The following is a 15,492-nucleotide window of genomic DNA, read 5'->3' as shown; positions in this document are numbered from 1 at the left end:
TTAAACTTGAAAGCCGTACCCTAAATTTTAGACTAATTCACATAAGTTTTGCCTACCAATTTTTGGACTGAAAATTGACACTTGACGCCATTTTATGAGACTACAATAAAGAAACGGAACTATATCATCCACACTCTTGGCTCAGTGCCAATCTGCACGCCGCTGATACGAATTAAAATAAAATAAATAACCGCCTCTGAATCGGTAGACATGTGTTCGATATCGGTCATACCGTACTAAAGACGTTTTAAAATTGGTACTGAGTCTCATTCCTGCATGGCACGTAGCAGTGGAATAGACACTGGTCAAAATGTACGTGTTCAGTTGCGCCTCTATACTGCTGTATTCAGTGTATTGATACTCGTCGTCGTCTGAGCTTCTGGGGCCGAGGGTCTATCCTTTTACCACCCCAGATTCACGATGTTCCCGGACTTCACTGGAAGGCTGCTAGAGAGCAGCCAGTCTTTAGTTTCATCATCCATGACGTGCAGACCTTCACTCCGTTAGGTGGCTTGAAGGTGGTACAGTCATTGATGATGTGGTCTGCGGTCTGTTCCTCGGCACCACATTCACAAGAGGAAGAAGAAACCATTCCCCATTAGTGAATGGTTGAGCGGAAAAGCCCGACGCCCGTACAGAGACGGTTGAGGCGCACCCATGCCTGTCTTTGTAGTGTCAGGCCGATGGGGCGTGTGTCGGCGTCAGAGATGAATAAATGGAGTCTGGTGGAGCTTGACCTCCATTCAAAATTCCATTTATGGTCCGCCCAAGTAGCCGCAGAGATGTCTTGTTCATCAGCTTCGTTGATCAGAAGCCGAGCGGCTGGCACGAATGGGTGTCTTGATTTCAGTCGGCGGGGGTGCCCGTTTGGGAAGGCAGAGATCTTGTGGTGGAGAAGATGGTTAGGCTCCAGTGCCCGTCGACCGAGGGACAGAGTGGCTTTTTCGCGACGAAGCTCAGCAGGTTGGATGCCAGCGAGAATGGGGAGATTGTCCAATGGTGTGGGACGCAGGCATCCGGTCACTGTGCGCAGGGCGCTGTTTATGGCAGTGTCGATGTTGTGGCAGTGCTGTCTGCTTTTTAAAGCGCTGAGGAGCAGCGCTTTCTGCAATGGATTCAGCGCTATGTAAAAACAAGCAATATTATTATTATTATTGTAAAATGTAAAAAAGATTCATATATGCCTCTTTCCGGCAAAAATAATAATGTCAGCTTGTTAGAACTTTAGTTTGTACAATTTGCAATGTAAGTTGGCATATAAAAACGTTTTATCGCTTGATTTTATGATTATACTTAGCCTGATATAAGTTTTGAAATCTGTGCAAATACAGTGATGAAATGCAACTAGGTTTTGGTCTAACGTTTGTTTGTGTGTGTTGGACGGCATCTGCGTCTACTTTGAGCAAAAATTCTCACCTGTTTGAAAACTGTCAGTCTGTTCAAGTCAATCCTATCACATACAAGTTCAATGTATGGATTCTGGTCCCGTTTGAAAGTAGATACAAGTTCGCTCACCAACGAATAAAGCCAGCAATTGAGAGAGCCTTGAATGATTCTTGGAATGATGCATCTCAGGTCCACAACTGGAACATCTCAGCTTTGTTTGACGTAAGAATTTGCATAATTATTATCTTGATAGTGAACCCTAAAATGCATGAAGGATTTCGTTGATTAGCTTTCCTAATTCACATAAAGGTATCATGAAATATCTTATTATGCTCTTTTGAAATGAGATACACCAAAACTCAAGTGCGTACCTATAGAATAGTCCAGGAGTCCAGGAATAGTCTTTAGGAAAAGTAAAGAAGACTTTTTTGTATCTACATTTGGACGTAGAATTCAAATCCCGAGTGCTTACGCGTCGAAAACTGTATATTTTTGAGATATTAGCTTTTTTAATGTTTTTGGGCTACTTCTGTTTTTTTATTTTCTAATTTTTTTATTTACGAATTTTTCATTGAACTAAGAAACTGTCTAATTCTAACAGTGCAATTGGTCAACTTCTGCCAAGGCAAAAGGCTATGTCTGTCGTGGTTTTTGAGTAAATCTAATAGTTTTGTGTTTTTCACGTAAGAACCTGTAACAAAAAAACAAAAACAATCTTATTTTATTATACAAGATACAATTAGATGAAGCTAAAATTATCGTTCTGACTGTTACTCTCATCCGAATCTTGAGATAGATTCGTATTCTCGTAGTCATTGTCATATTGGTCTACTTTCAGAGAGTTTAGCAGGCCAGAACCTTCAAACAAATTTGGCACTGTTTTGCCGCTATTATTCTCTTTCCATCCATGGTCTAGGGTAACTCTGCTACGGGCTTGATTTCATTTGCAAGTTTCCACATCCTTGTAATAACGTATGCTCGCCTAATGTGCTGGATAAAAGCTGCCCAGCGAGGAGGCATTGCTGCAGGTTGTTACTCGATTACCGAGATTGGCAGAGTGAAGTTTCCGGTTGTTGAAGTGTTGTCTGTAAGTTATGTCATCCACTAGGTACCGCTGCATGGAGAGAAGTCCTGAAATACTTTGCTCAAGCGCACACCCCGAGAGTCGAACCAGCGCCGCTTGACCTTGAGTCAGAGCTTAACCATGACGTAACGAGCGGGTAAGTTGAGCATTCCATCAGGACTCCATAGGCGCAGTGATGAGCATTATCGGCGATAAGTATTGGCGATAAACTTTTATCGCCTATCGTTATCGCTCAATTATTTTTTCAGTTATCGTTTATCGCCAAAGGCAATATTGGATTATTGCCGATAAAGATTATTTCGGATCAACACACGTGGAAAGACCATGAAAAGCAATATTTTTACAAGCCACCTAGTTAATGAAACTAAAATTGAAACCAGTTCTTCTTCAGTGCCGGAAGTGTGTGTGTACAGGTCGTTGTCAGGGGAGGGGGCACGCCCCCCTGCAGCGACGGCCCTGACAACACAATAATTTTTAGAGTTGCAAATTGCAATGCAATGAAATAAATTAAATAATTTTTCAAGCATTTTGCGTTTTTTTGGAATTTTTTCAATTATTGCTGACTTTGCTGTAAACAGCCCTGCAGAAAGCAAAATACAAAGTTTGGTATTTTTTATGGTATTTTCATTGAATTGTTTTGCCTACTGCACGTAAGCGGCAGTGTAACTCAATTGATAAAAGCATCCAACTGGTATCTGAAGGTATAATTATAAGCACGGCGGTTACCTCAGTGGTTTGATTCTGGATCAAGAGGTTGAAGATTCGATACCCACTAGGGTGACCCAAAAAAAACTAAATTTTGATTTTTAAACTTTTTCTTGTTTAGACCTCTGCGTTGTGGTCCAAAATGACACCTTGCCAAGTTTTGTTGAGATTGGTCTACATTTGACGCCCTAGCAGTGGGCCGGTACCCCCCGCCGGGTCAAAATCGGTCAACCTGGCTGTATCTCAGCAACCGGTAGGCCTAGAATTCTCAAACTTGGCTTTAAAGAAGCAGAATGCATGGTTTCCTATCTAACTTCCAGAGGGTTTTGGGATCTAAAACATTTAGTTTATGAAAAAAATGCAAAAAACACATTTTTGACCAAATGTGGCCTCCCTAAACGTGTAATAGTCAACTTTTAGTGTAATGTACAACACCAATAACACAAAATTTAAAATACAAGCAACTTTTGTTTAATCACAGACAAGCTTTATTGTTTTTGCACTTTGGTTTACCACTTAACTCTCAACCACTGGCCACTGTAATTACCCATTAAATAATTCAAGACAGTTTTTTTTTCATATTAGTTTACCACTTAACATTTCTTAAAAATGATTTTGTGGTTGTGTCCAGCTTTTTGGTGGACAATGACTTCTTGGCCATATCTCGAACTTTGGAACGGTAAGCATGAGTTTAACACCAACAGCCATCCCAGTGTTCCCCCAACCCAGCCTCTATGCTGGCGATTTTAATTGCCACCACGTTGATTGGGGCTACAACACCACCAACACCGACGGAGAAAGCCTGGCCTCATGGTCAGCCAATAACAACCTCACCCTACTGCACGATCCCAAGGGTGCAGCGAGCTTCTTCTCCGGACGCTGGAACACTGGTACAAACCCCGATCTGGCTTTCGCAAGTGATGACCCCGATAATTGCCAACCGGACAGACGTGTGCTAGAGAAGTTCCCCAGGTCCCAACATCGACCCTCGATTATCACGGCTCCAACGCTCATAATGCCTGTCCCGAGCAAGCCTGTTAATCGATGGAACTTCAGAATGGCTAACTGGGAGTACTATAGCCTCCTCACCAATGAAGCCACACAGTATCTCCCATCCCCTCACACCAACAACGTGGAAGAAGCCTACCAGGACTTTTGTGATGCAATAACATCAGCGGCAAAACAATCCATCCCCCGCGGCCGACGAAAGACCTACATACCGTGCTGGGATAAGGAGTGCGAAAGCCTCTACTCCGACTTCCTCCACGCCCCTCAGGGCAATGGCACCAACAGCTCAGCCACAGCTCTGCTGGCAAGGCTGGACTTAAAGAGGAAGGAGCGCTGGACAGAAGCCGTTGAATCAATCGACTTCACGCACTCCAGCCGCATAGCATGGAGTACACTGAACAACCTAACTGGCAGATCACGTGCCTCTCGTCAACAATGTCCCGTTTCAGCAAACTCCATCGCCTCACAACTTGTGGAGAACGGGAAATACAAATCGAGAGACCGTGAATCTGATAGATCCGTCTTGCAAGAAATGACGGACCTCTGGAGGGTAACAACCCCAGACGGGGACAACATCTCGGGTGAGTTCACCTCGGAAGAATTTTCCGCCGCCCTCCAGCACATAAAGCCAGGTAAAGCCCCGGGCCCTGACCACCTATGCCCGGAGTTGATACTCCATGCTGCTGCCTCCTTAAAGTCCTGGTTAAAAGACTTCCTTTCCTGCTGTTTGCGCCACCTGAGAATTCCCAGAATCTGGAGAAGAGCCCTTGTGGTTGCAGTCCCTAAGCCGAAGAAGCCCCCAGGGGACCCGAAGAGTTACCGTCCAATCTCACTGCTCTGCATCCCCTTCAAGATCCTCGAGAGACTCATCTACGCCCGTGTCGAACCAATAATAGATCCGCAGCTCCCCCGTGAACAAGCTGGTTTCCGACACGGACGATCAACCGTAGATCAGGTCACACTTATGACCCAAGACATTGAGGACAGCTTCTCGGCTAAGAAGAAGGCTGGCGCCGTGTTTGTTGATCTCACGGCTGCCTATGACACCGTATGGCATAGCGGCCTTACCTGCAAGTTACTCCGTCTGCTCCCTGACAGACACATGGTCCATATGATGATGGAACTTGTGCAAAACCGCAGTTTTACCCTCACAACCGGTAGCGGTCGTCGAAGCAGACTACGCCGACTTAAAAACGGCGTCCCACAGGGCTCAGTCTTGGCTCCTCTCCTGTTCAACATATACACCTACGACTTGCCCCCCACCACCTCCAGGAAGTATGCTTACGCAGACGACCTGGCACTCCTGCACTCAGCAGGAAACTGGCAGTCAGTGGAGAGGAACCTCAGCCAAGACATGCAAACACTATCAGCATACCTCCAGAAATGGAAGCTACAGCTCAGCAAGCCAAAGACAGTGTCGGCGGCCTTCCACCTTAACAACCGGGAGGCACAGCGTGAGATAAACAGCAAGATTGATGGGGAACGCCTGCCCTACTGTGCCGAACCTACATACCTCGGCATAACCCTGGACAGGTCACTCACGTACCGCCGGCACTTGAAGTCACTGCGCAAAAAACTATCTACACGCGTCGCACTTTTGAGGCGATTGGCGGGTTCCGGCTGGGGAGCTGGTGCTAAAACTCTTCGTACAGCTACCCTAGCCCTTGTTCATTCCACCGCTGAGTACTGCGCGCCGGTCTGGTGTCGTAGTTCTCACACCCACCAGATTGATACCGCCATTAACGACGCACTGCGTACTGTGACTGGATGCCTGCGTCCCACTCCAACGGACTGCCTACCCATCCTAGCAGGCATCCAACCCGCTGAGCTACGCCGTAAAGGAGCCACGATTTCTCTCGCTCGCCGCGCTTTGGACCCCGACCATCTCCTCCATGCAACACTCAAGAGACCACCACCTATAAAGCAGCGGTTGAAATCAAGACGCCCCTTTGTGCCTGCCGCACAACAACTCCTTAAGAACGCAGAAGAACTTAGTTTAAGTGCGGCACACTGGACAAACCACATGTGGAACACGGAGTGGCAAAATCACACCTCCACGCTCCGTGACTTCATACCCAACGCCGATCCCCGTCCACCAGGGATGTCCCTCGCAAGGCTTGCGTGGGTCAGGCTTAACCGCCTGCGAACTGGCGTCGGCCGCTTTCGTTCGGACATGCACAAATGGGGCCTGGCTCCTTCATCAGAATGCGAGTGTGGTGCCACGGAACAGACCGCAGACCATGTCATCCACCACTGCCTACCCCACCGGCCTCCACACGGTGCGCATGGTCTGAGAATCCTGGACGACGAGACTGCCGAGTGGCTGAAGATTTCCTGCCCTCCAATCTAGCCTGGAAAGATCGCTCATACGCCATCATCATCATCATGAGTGACTTTAATTGCTTTGTTCAACTCTTTCTCACTTCTTGGGGCAGAAACCCTTTCCTCAACATCAGTGACCATGCCCAAAACTCTCTCCACAACATCATTTGTACAAGGCATGTTCTGTAGCAGAGCTTTGAATGATGAAAACTCCTCCATATGGTGCCAAGATCTGGGACTTTCATGAGTTAAACATTCAAACTTAGGCAAAACTCTAAAGAGTTCAAAAGAGTCTGGTCCAATCAAGTCCGGCAAGCGAGTGGAGTTTTGAATAGAAGGCATTTGAACTAAGCCCTTTCCAATAACGGCTCTCTCGGAACTTGATCGAAATGTTTGCATCTTTTGCCACATTCGTACTTTGGTGGATATGCTCACACGATCACTTGCAAAAGCAAACACAACATGGCGCTCAGTGAGGTACCACAGGTGCAGGTTGAGTTTTGCACGAGCAGCAACAGCCATTTCAAGGAAAAGGTCAGGGTAGCCTAAGCTGCTTCTTTTAGAGATGAGCTGAATGGCATTTGTGAGAGCGTTCCACATTTCTAAGTCATTCACTGCAGCATTTGTCAAACTTGGGGATGTAAACCAATATTTAACATAAAAAAGTGTTAAAAAAGCAGCCAGTGAATATATATTCCCAAGGTCACAATCTTTGGTAAAAGGCGGATTTTCTGATAACTGCTGCTTGAACAAGGCAATTTGAATGGTATAAACGATGAAATGCACTTGGAGCCTTGAACGTATAATTGTATCCAAGTGGGAAAGTACCACCAAGAAAAAGAATGGACAATTCAGCCAACTTTTTGTAATCTTCTCGTATGTTCTTCCCATTTTGAAGCCAACTGAACAAGAAATCTAGAACTGACTCTTTGATCCCATTTAATTTTCTGTTGTTCGTTTGGAAAGTTTCATAAACTTGAACGTTTATGTTCACCCAAACTTCTGCAAAGCTTTTAAATACAGCTTCATGTGGTGATTCTGTGTCACCATAGACCACTGAAGCTGCTCCACCACAAACAAGCTCCATGATATGATGCCTGCATGCTAGTTGAAGGATACTTTGTCCTATATGGCTTTGAAGTTGAACGGTGACGCCAGTTTTATAACCACTATTTACTGCAGTTGTGTCAAAAACAAGACCCAAAACTGTTTTTATGTCAAAATTGACAGCATTCAGTGCTTCAATCACCTTTCTTGTTTCATTTTTTGATCCACTTGAGTCCGTCATGTTTATCACATCAACCAACACTTCTGCCTCATTATTTAAACATTTCAGTACCACTGCAAGAACTGGCTTCTTTTTTCCTGTATGTATCTTTTTCTTGAGTGTCTTGCCGTCCCAGTGGAGCACCCACACACTCTCTTCATTTTGTAACAAAGCTGCATTTTCATCGTCAATTTGTTTAACCTTTTTCTGTCGAGCTTCTTTTCTATACCTCAAAAGACTGGTTTGAGACAAGCTGATGTCATTTATGTCTCCACCTGCACCTTCGATTAAATTGGCTGTATATTTCAACTGCTGGCGTGTACTTAAACCATACACATCAGCTTGTAAGCTTACTGTTTTCAACATATCTTTGCTTAGGGTGAGAGTCATTGTGTTTTTTTCCATCTTTTTCTTTTTTGCTATGGGTATGCATACCGACTCATCCGATGATGAAATCGATGTTTCAGTCCCAGTGTCTGAAGAGCTATCGTGAGTCAGACTTCCAGAACAGTGTGGAGTTTCCTCACCCAGAGGGTTTGAGCTTGTGATTATGTGCTTTGCTATTCTTTCATCAGCTTTCTTTTTAGCAGAAGCAAGTGTCACATCTTTGGAACCAAGACTTCCATATCTTTCGTCACCATCAAGGCGATGCATATTCACCAAGTATTGATAGTCTGCTTGAAATCTTTCTTTAGCTTTAGGATCAGTTGTGGTTGATAGAGATAGTTTCAAGTATTCTTCGTATGCCTTGGTAACCACTTGAAAAGTCTTTTTACTGTCTTTAAGAAACTTTTCTTGCTTCTTGTGAGTGGCAGGAGTTAGTTTTCTAGTTTTATTCGTTATCTTATTGTAAACTTGGGTTAGCTGCTTCCAAGTTTTATCGAGGTCTAGTATTTGCAACACAAGTTTATGTTCCGATTTACACTTGTACCCAGCCTTTATCCACCAATTTTGAATTTCTTTCACTGTTCCTTTTGCTGCATCTGTGAGAGAAGACTGCCTGGAAGTTAGTTCTTGTTGTTTTTGGTGGCTTGAACGAAAATTAAACAGAACATCTTCAACAGTTGGAGGCAATCTTCCTTGATATGAAAAATCGTCATCACAAGGATACAAAGATCTTCCAAAGGGCCACAAACATGTTTCACGCCTAGTTTGCATTTTATGATAATACCGGTAACTTAACTTTTATCACAATGATACCACAGAAATCTGAAAATGGCATAATATTAAAAAACATAGTTTTATATTTTGCTGAAAGTTGAAAGTGCCATTTTTACAAAAAAAACTGCCAGATTTTACAAATTTGGCAGAGAATTTTCCAAATTGGCAACCCTGATCTAAGTTACAAAAATAAGACAATTTTATGTCAAATAAATTGGTGATGACAATACAAAATAAAGGGAGTGTGTGGATGCTCCACTGGGATGGCAAGACACAAAGGAAAAAGACGAAAGAGTGAAAAAAAAAGAAGCCAGTTTGCAGTGGTAGGCTACTGAATGTTTTAAATAAAGAGACTGGGAGTGGTCATTTGAAAAAAATATTAAGATTTAAGTGGTAAACCAAAGTGCAAAAACAATAAAACTTGTCTGTGATAAAACAAACGTTGCTTGTATTTTAAATTTTGTGTTATTGGTGTTGTATATTACACTAAAAGTTGACCATTACACGTTTAGGGGTGCCACATTTGGTCAAAAATGTGTTTTTTACATTTTTTTCATAAACTAAATGTTTTAGACCCCAAAACCCTCTGGAAGTTAGATAGGAAACCATGCATTCTGCTTCTTTAAAGCCAAGTTTGAGAATTCTAGGCCTACCGGTCGCTGAGATACAGCCAGGTTGACCGATTTTGACTCGGCGGGGGGTACCGGCCGAGTGCTAGGGCGTCAAATGTAGATCAATCTCAACCAAACTTGGCAAGGTGTCATTTTGGACCACAATGCAGAGGTCTAAACAAGAAAAAGTTTAAAAATCAAAATTTAGTTTTTTTTTTGGGTCACCCTAATACCCACTGCCGCTGTTGCGATTCTATTCATGCATAACTTACAAAAAGTTTTGTCCCTTTACAGTATATTATGTTCGATTTTACGTCATGTTGATGGAAACAGTTCGTGCTGCATGGGATGGGGCAGCACTAATCATGAAAAAAAATTATGGTTATCGGACATTATCGGCGATAATTTTATCGTTTATCGTTATCGCTTAACTTTTTTTTTATTTATCGTTATCGCTTTAGGCATTTTTAGTTTATCGATTATCGTTATCGCTTAACTGAAAAATGAGTTATCGCGCCCAACACTGCATAGGCGTGTGTTTAAAGCCAGCAAAGGTGATTGACCAAATTACATCCCTTTTTGTCACATTTTGTAGATTTTCAGAAGGCATATAGAAAGTTTTTAAATTGACAGAAACTATCTTTTTTGGCTTTTATGTAGCAGGTTCTCTAGCTCAGTGTTAGGGATTTTGAGATTCTTTTTTTCTAATCCAAGACAAATTAGCATTGGTACTATGACTTTGTGATAGGGTTTGTTCATTAGGGTGGGCCGTTTTTAACTTTTTTTCGAAATTCAAAAATGGCTAGTCATAAAAAGTGGCACATGCATGAAAAAATTACGTGTGCAAAATTTCATCAGTTTGGGGGTGCATCTTCTGCTCCCGCAGGGGGGTCAAACTTTCAATTTTTTGAAAAAAAAAGGGAAATTTCACTTTGCGTTTTGACATAATTTTTTTTTATAATTTTTCTACTGGCTAGTTATAAATTGTAAGTGGGATGTACCCAGAACTTTCTTATGTAAAGGCATGTTCGAAGCTTAAGGTTTACTGCCCCCGCATCGACGTCCAAAATGCTGAATTTTCACCAATTTGAAATGCTATTTTGTCATTGCTCAATAAACAAACTTGTCGCAAAAGGGCGAGGTGGTGTTAACGCTGTACGCTCATTTATGTTCTGTCCACTAACTTTGTAGGATGATACAAATTGACAAATTATAAGACGTAGTCTTGCTTAAATAAAAAGCAATAGTAGCCTACGTTTGATCAGTTGTAGCTATAACACGCAGTGGCTCCGAGAGGGGGGGAAGTCGGGCCAGTTTCCCCCTAGCAAAACATTGTAAAGGAAAAACGAGTAGTTTTTTGTTTTTGCACTTTTGAGGGGGGCCATTTTTAGTACTAAAGTAAAAATGTACCAACTAAATAATCAACAAATTCTTACATGAAGTGCGTAGTTCCAAGTATTTCTCAATCATTGTAAATGTCACTCTCGATGCTTCTCATCAAGATCAAATTATTTTCGTGTTAAGGTAGGCGATGTTGAACAGTTTCAAGACGTAAAATCTGAAACTGAAATGATTTCTGTATCACTGAACGGTTTCGATTGTATTGATAGTTTCAACTTGAAAACTGGTGCTGTTTTAGCAAAGCGGGAACTATTTTTGCTTGACACCTGAACCTTAACTTCAAAATCTGCGTTGGCCAGGCATAGGATGTTGTATTCAACTTAAGTTATCTGGGAAAGTTAAAGGTATCAGTCCAAGCACGATTAAAGAAAGTGAATCCTGTATATTTTTTGTTTATGGATCATCATTAGTCATCATCTCCGCCTGCATCATCATGAGTTATTTGCTTCGAAGAGTGGCGATTTTGAGCCAGCTCTCCCATTGTCGCCAAGTTGAGTCCGGTCCACGATTGGATGTTGTCTTGCCATCGTTTTGGTTGTCTGCCACGTTTTCTTTTTTCTTCTACTTTTCCTTCTGTGCAAACTTTGCTGATTCCGAATTGTGATCTTTTTATGTGGACGAACAGTTTTAAAACTTTTGATTTTATTATTGCTGCAATTGGATGTAATTTTGTCATAGTTAAAAGATCTTCTGTTTTCGTTTGGTCAAGTAGCCTTTTATTGGCCATGCTTCTCGTGATGTGATTTTGGAAGGTAGTGAGTTTTTTCTTTACTTGAGTTTTTGGATTATGGATGTTGTTGCTTAAATCTAGTTGGAATTCATAATGTTGCCTACAGACAGCGTCTACCTCAATTGCAAAACGAATTTCATCTATCTCTACTAATAATTCAATAAACAGAAATTTCCGCCGCTGCCAAATATTTACTCCTAAGCACCTAAACTCAAAAAAGTGGAACCATTCCTAAACAAAGCTTCCAGTTGTTTAGATCGATACAGTGGCTTAAAAGGCATTATGGGTAAAATAACTTGGCGTCGGAAAATTTCGTTTTAGCTTTTCCGTTTTCCCGGAACTAGGGGTTGCTCAACTTACCCCATTGCTCAACTCACCCCACCTTTCCCTAACTTGTGAAAAAACAAAAACATTATGCAACGTCGGTTCACAGAGTAATATTGCACATGTGAACATGTAATATGAATCCTGCAGCATGAAATGACAACTGCAACAAAACTCAACTCTTTCATGCAAACCATAAAAAATCTAGCAATGTTGCTAGCAATGTTAAGCTAGCTTAGCCTAACAGCTTTGTTCAAGTTGGAATTCATAAATCTAGTTGGAATTCATAATGTTGCCTACAGACAGACTTGTTCAAATGTCTTATCATTTTTGAATTAATTGATTACACTGTGCTGCGTTAATTTTAAGGCTACTAAAGTATTGACGGTTCTTAGTGTACTTTTTGATGCTGAACCCAAAACTGTTATCCGTTTTCTTCCATCAGGTCTAGTTTTTTGGCAAACTGCATTTGAAATTTTCGACAACTGCTGCTTTCAGGGTCTTGCGATTGAGATTTGTGATGTCATAAAAATAATTTAGCAAATGAATTAAGTTTTGATGAAACTTTAGTGACATCACAATGAGAAGAACATGACGAATGCACCCGATGCTTGAAAAGTTAAACATATGAACTGGTTTTTACAGGTTGCGTTAGTGTGCAGTTAAGATGATAGTTATTGTACTTTATTTGGAAATTAGCTATGTAAAGACTTATGTGCACTCAATACTTTACCACGTCAGTATATTTGACACGTTTGTGTAATAATGATAAGTTTTGTTTTTACAGTACAATGAGAAAGTGCAAAAATGATGCAGACAGGTTCTGTTATGTGGCAAGGTCACCCTGCATAGTCGCCAAGCAAAAATTATGCAGTTTGTTAAGAAAGCATATTATGAGTACTTTGGAGTAAAACTAGGCGATCAGGACAAGGCATTTGCTCCGCACATATGTTCTAGAGCATTCATTGAAAGCTTGAGATTATGGAGTCTAAAGAAAATAAAGAGCTTTCCTTTTTTTATTCCTATGGTATGGAGAGAAGGAAAAGACCATGTCACTGATTGTTATTTTCGCATGACCAACTTACAAGGTATGCTGATACTTGTACTGTATGGAGGCATTTTCATTTATTGTTTGATTTAAGAGTAACAGTGTTCTTTTTCATTTCAGGAATAAACTGGAAGAACAAACAATATGTGAAGTACCCTGATGTTCCTTCAGCCATGAAACCACTATCACATGGCCCTGGTATACCTGTTCCAGAACCACCTGGAAAAATAAGTGAAATGGAGTGTTTTTCATCAACAGAGAGCGAAGCAAGTGAACAAGACACATGGGATGCAGAGCAAAGTACAAGCCAACCCAAGCCTCTTACACAGCTTGAGCTGAATGACCTAACACGAGATTTAAATCTCACCAAAGAATAGAAGCCCTGATTACGAAGCACAGGTTAAAGAGCTGCTTGAAAGCTTTCAACCCTTGGAGCCCGGATGTCTGTGAAAATGCACTTTCTGAGTTCGCATTCGGATTACTTTCCTGACAACTGTGGTGACTACAGAGAAGAACATGGAGAGAGGTTCCACGAAGACCTTCGCCAGATGGAAGAAAGGTACGAAGGATACTGGGAAGTAAACATGCTTGCAGATTACTGTTGGTGCTTAAAAAGAGATCTTCCCAATTCCACACATAGAAGAAAATCTTTGAAGCGACACTTTTTGTCAGCATAAATCATTTGTATTTATATTGTTATTGTATATATCGTCGGAATATCATCATGTGCCGAACAACGTTTTCTGTGTTAAGCTATTTTGAACACTTCGTTTTTATTTCACACATTGATGTTGGCAAGTATTTCGCATTTAAAACACATCTGTGATGTTAAGTGTTCACGTGTCTATAGTGTACATATCAACTTCTACTGTTAGGTTGTTCGCCGTTGAACAAAATTATGTGTTAGGAAGCTTTCTTGGTTAGTTGTAAGTGCCTTTATTTCACTGTGTCATTATATTTTTGTAGTATTTAAAATGGCTGTCATTGCAAAAACCTTGCATTCAAATAAAAATACCATCTTGCGAAAATTGACAACATGCATGACCAATTAAACTACCACAGAAATTAGTTTCTCTGTGCACAATAATGACCAAAGCTAGCATAATTAAACATGTGATAAAAAAAAAACTTGACCTGATTGAAAAAAACTGGTTGCATTTTTGACTTCAGCGCAAAAAATTGATTCAGAAACACTTAAAACATCTTTGACCTTTGCGAAAAAATTTTCAAACGCAGCACAGTGTTATCTGTAAGCTTGTGGCATCTTTAAAGTTATAGCCCAGTCAGAGAAAAAATTCTGAAAAATCTAAAGAAAGCTGTCCTATCATCTTGAAAAGAAAATTGACTTTGAGAGGGTAATCAAGGCGTGGTGCAGTCAAACCCAATGCTTTACATTACCCTTTTGCAATTGAAGCTCTAAAGACGTTTCTTAAATGCATCAAGTTGGAACCAACAAGAGCTTGATCGGAAGCTGAGTCAATGCTAAAGTAGCCTACAACTAGCAGTTTTAAATTTGTGACTGCTTTGCATTATGTGCATTACCGTCCTAAACAAGATTCACTGATGAATTTAATGACATTAAAGGAAGGTGTAATCTATATAAGAGAAAGCTGAGAAGAGTAGGCTACTACTCGCAAGCTAAAATTGCTGTGCCAATTATAAATTTAAAAGAAAATAATTTTCTTTTCCTGAGGACAGAACGCTTTTATAACTCCACTTAACTAGCTGAATCATTCGAAGGAAATGTATTCTACTGTACATTGTAAAGCATTGGATAGTTGTTGGAATTGACAAATGTATCAACAAACTCAAACATATCGTCGATGAGTTTGAAGTTCCATGAAAATTTCATCGTATTTCTGTTGTGCAGTTGCGGGCATGTGGGCCAAATTTAAACAATTTGTAGGCTACAACAATGACATTTTTCAAGACATTTTGGATGAGTTGGTCCTTTTGACAGAAAGCCACACAGCAAACTTCAGTTGCAAACCAGAACGAACCACCCCAATAATCTCTACACAAGGAATCATTGATTGCAAATTTAGAAAGGTTTTTCCAAGTAGCCTACTTTTGTTATGATTTTTTTTTGTGTTCTGGTAGCTACCTCCAACGGTTGCGCTTTGAGAACGTGGTTTTAGCAATTACTGAAATTTGTAAAGAATTATTTGCGCTCCAGTAGGCCTATGACTCAAAACCGATTGAAAAGCCTAACTATACATGTTGTACATCAATTCCAACGTCGCAAAATTTTATTATTTGATGCTGTGATCCGTAACTTTGCATTGCAAAAAGTCCAGAAAGGGTTGAATTAAATCAGGGATGTCCAAAGTCCAGCCCAGGGGCCAACTCCGTGTTGGAAAAAGTTCGGACACTCCTGAATTAAAAGCTTGGTTGAACTATTTTCGTTGCCCGTATTGTGGTTTACAAAGCTTTCTAGACAAAATA

General features: G+C 41.2%; 1 protein-coding gene and 1 pseudogene across 1 annotated transcript in view; both read left to right on the top strand.

The window, feature by feature from the left end:
• Window positions 1-1,344: 1,344 nt before the first annotated feature.
• The window catches only part of LOC145776329 (receptor-type guanylate cyclase gcy-28-like), a 77,642-nt gene continuing 63,494 nt past the window's right edge, over window positions 1,345-15,492 (top strand). The window contains exon 1 of the mRNA XM_082587730.1: window positions 1,345-1,608. The gene's annotated coding sequence lies outside the window, so the exon portion shown is untranslated. The remainder of the gene's footprint in view (window positions 1,609-15,492) is intronic.
• LOC145775392 (uncharacterized) lies at window positions 12,782-13,424 on the top strand (annotated as a pseudogene).

Source organism: Aplidium turbinatum, chromosome 8, assembly GCF_918807975.1.
Source record: "Aplidium turbinatum chromosome 8, kaAplTurb1.1, whole genome shotgun sequence".
In the NCBI taxonomy this organism is placed as follows: Eukaryota; Metazoa; Chordata; class Ascidiacea; order Aplousobranchia; family Polyclinidae; genus Aplidium; species Aplidium turbinatum.
This window is presented reverse-complemented; position numbering and strand designations above follow the sequence as displayed.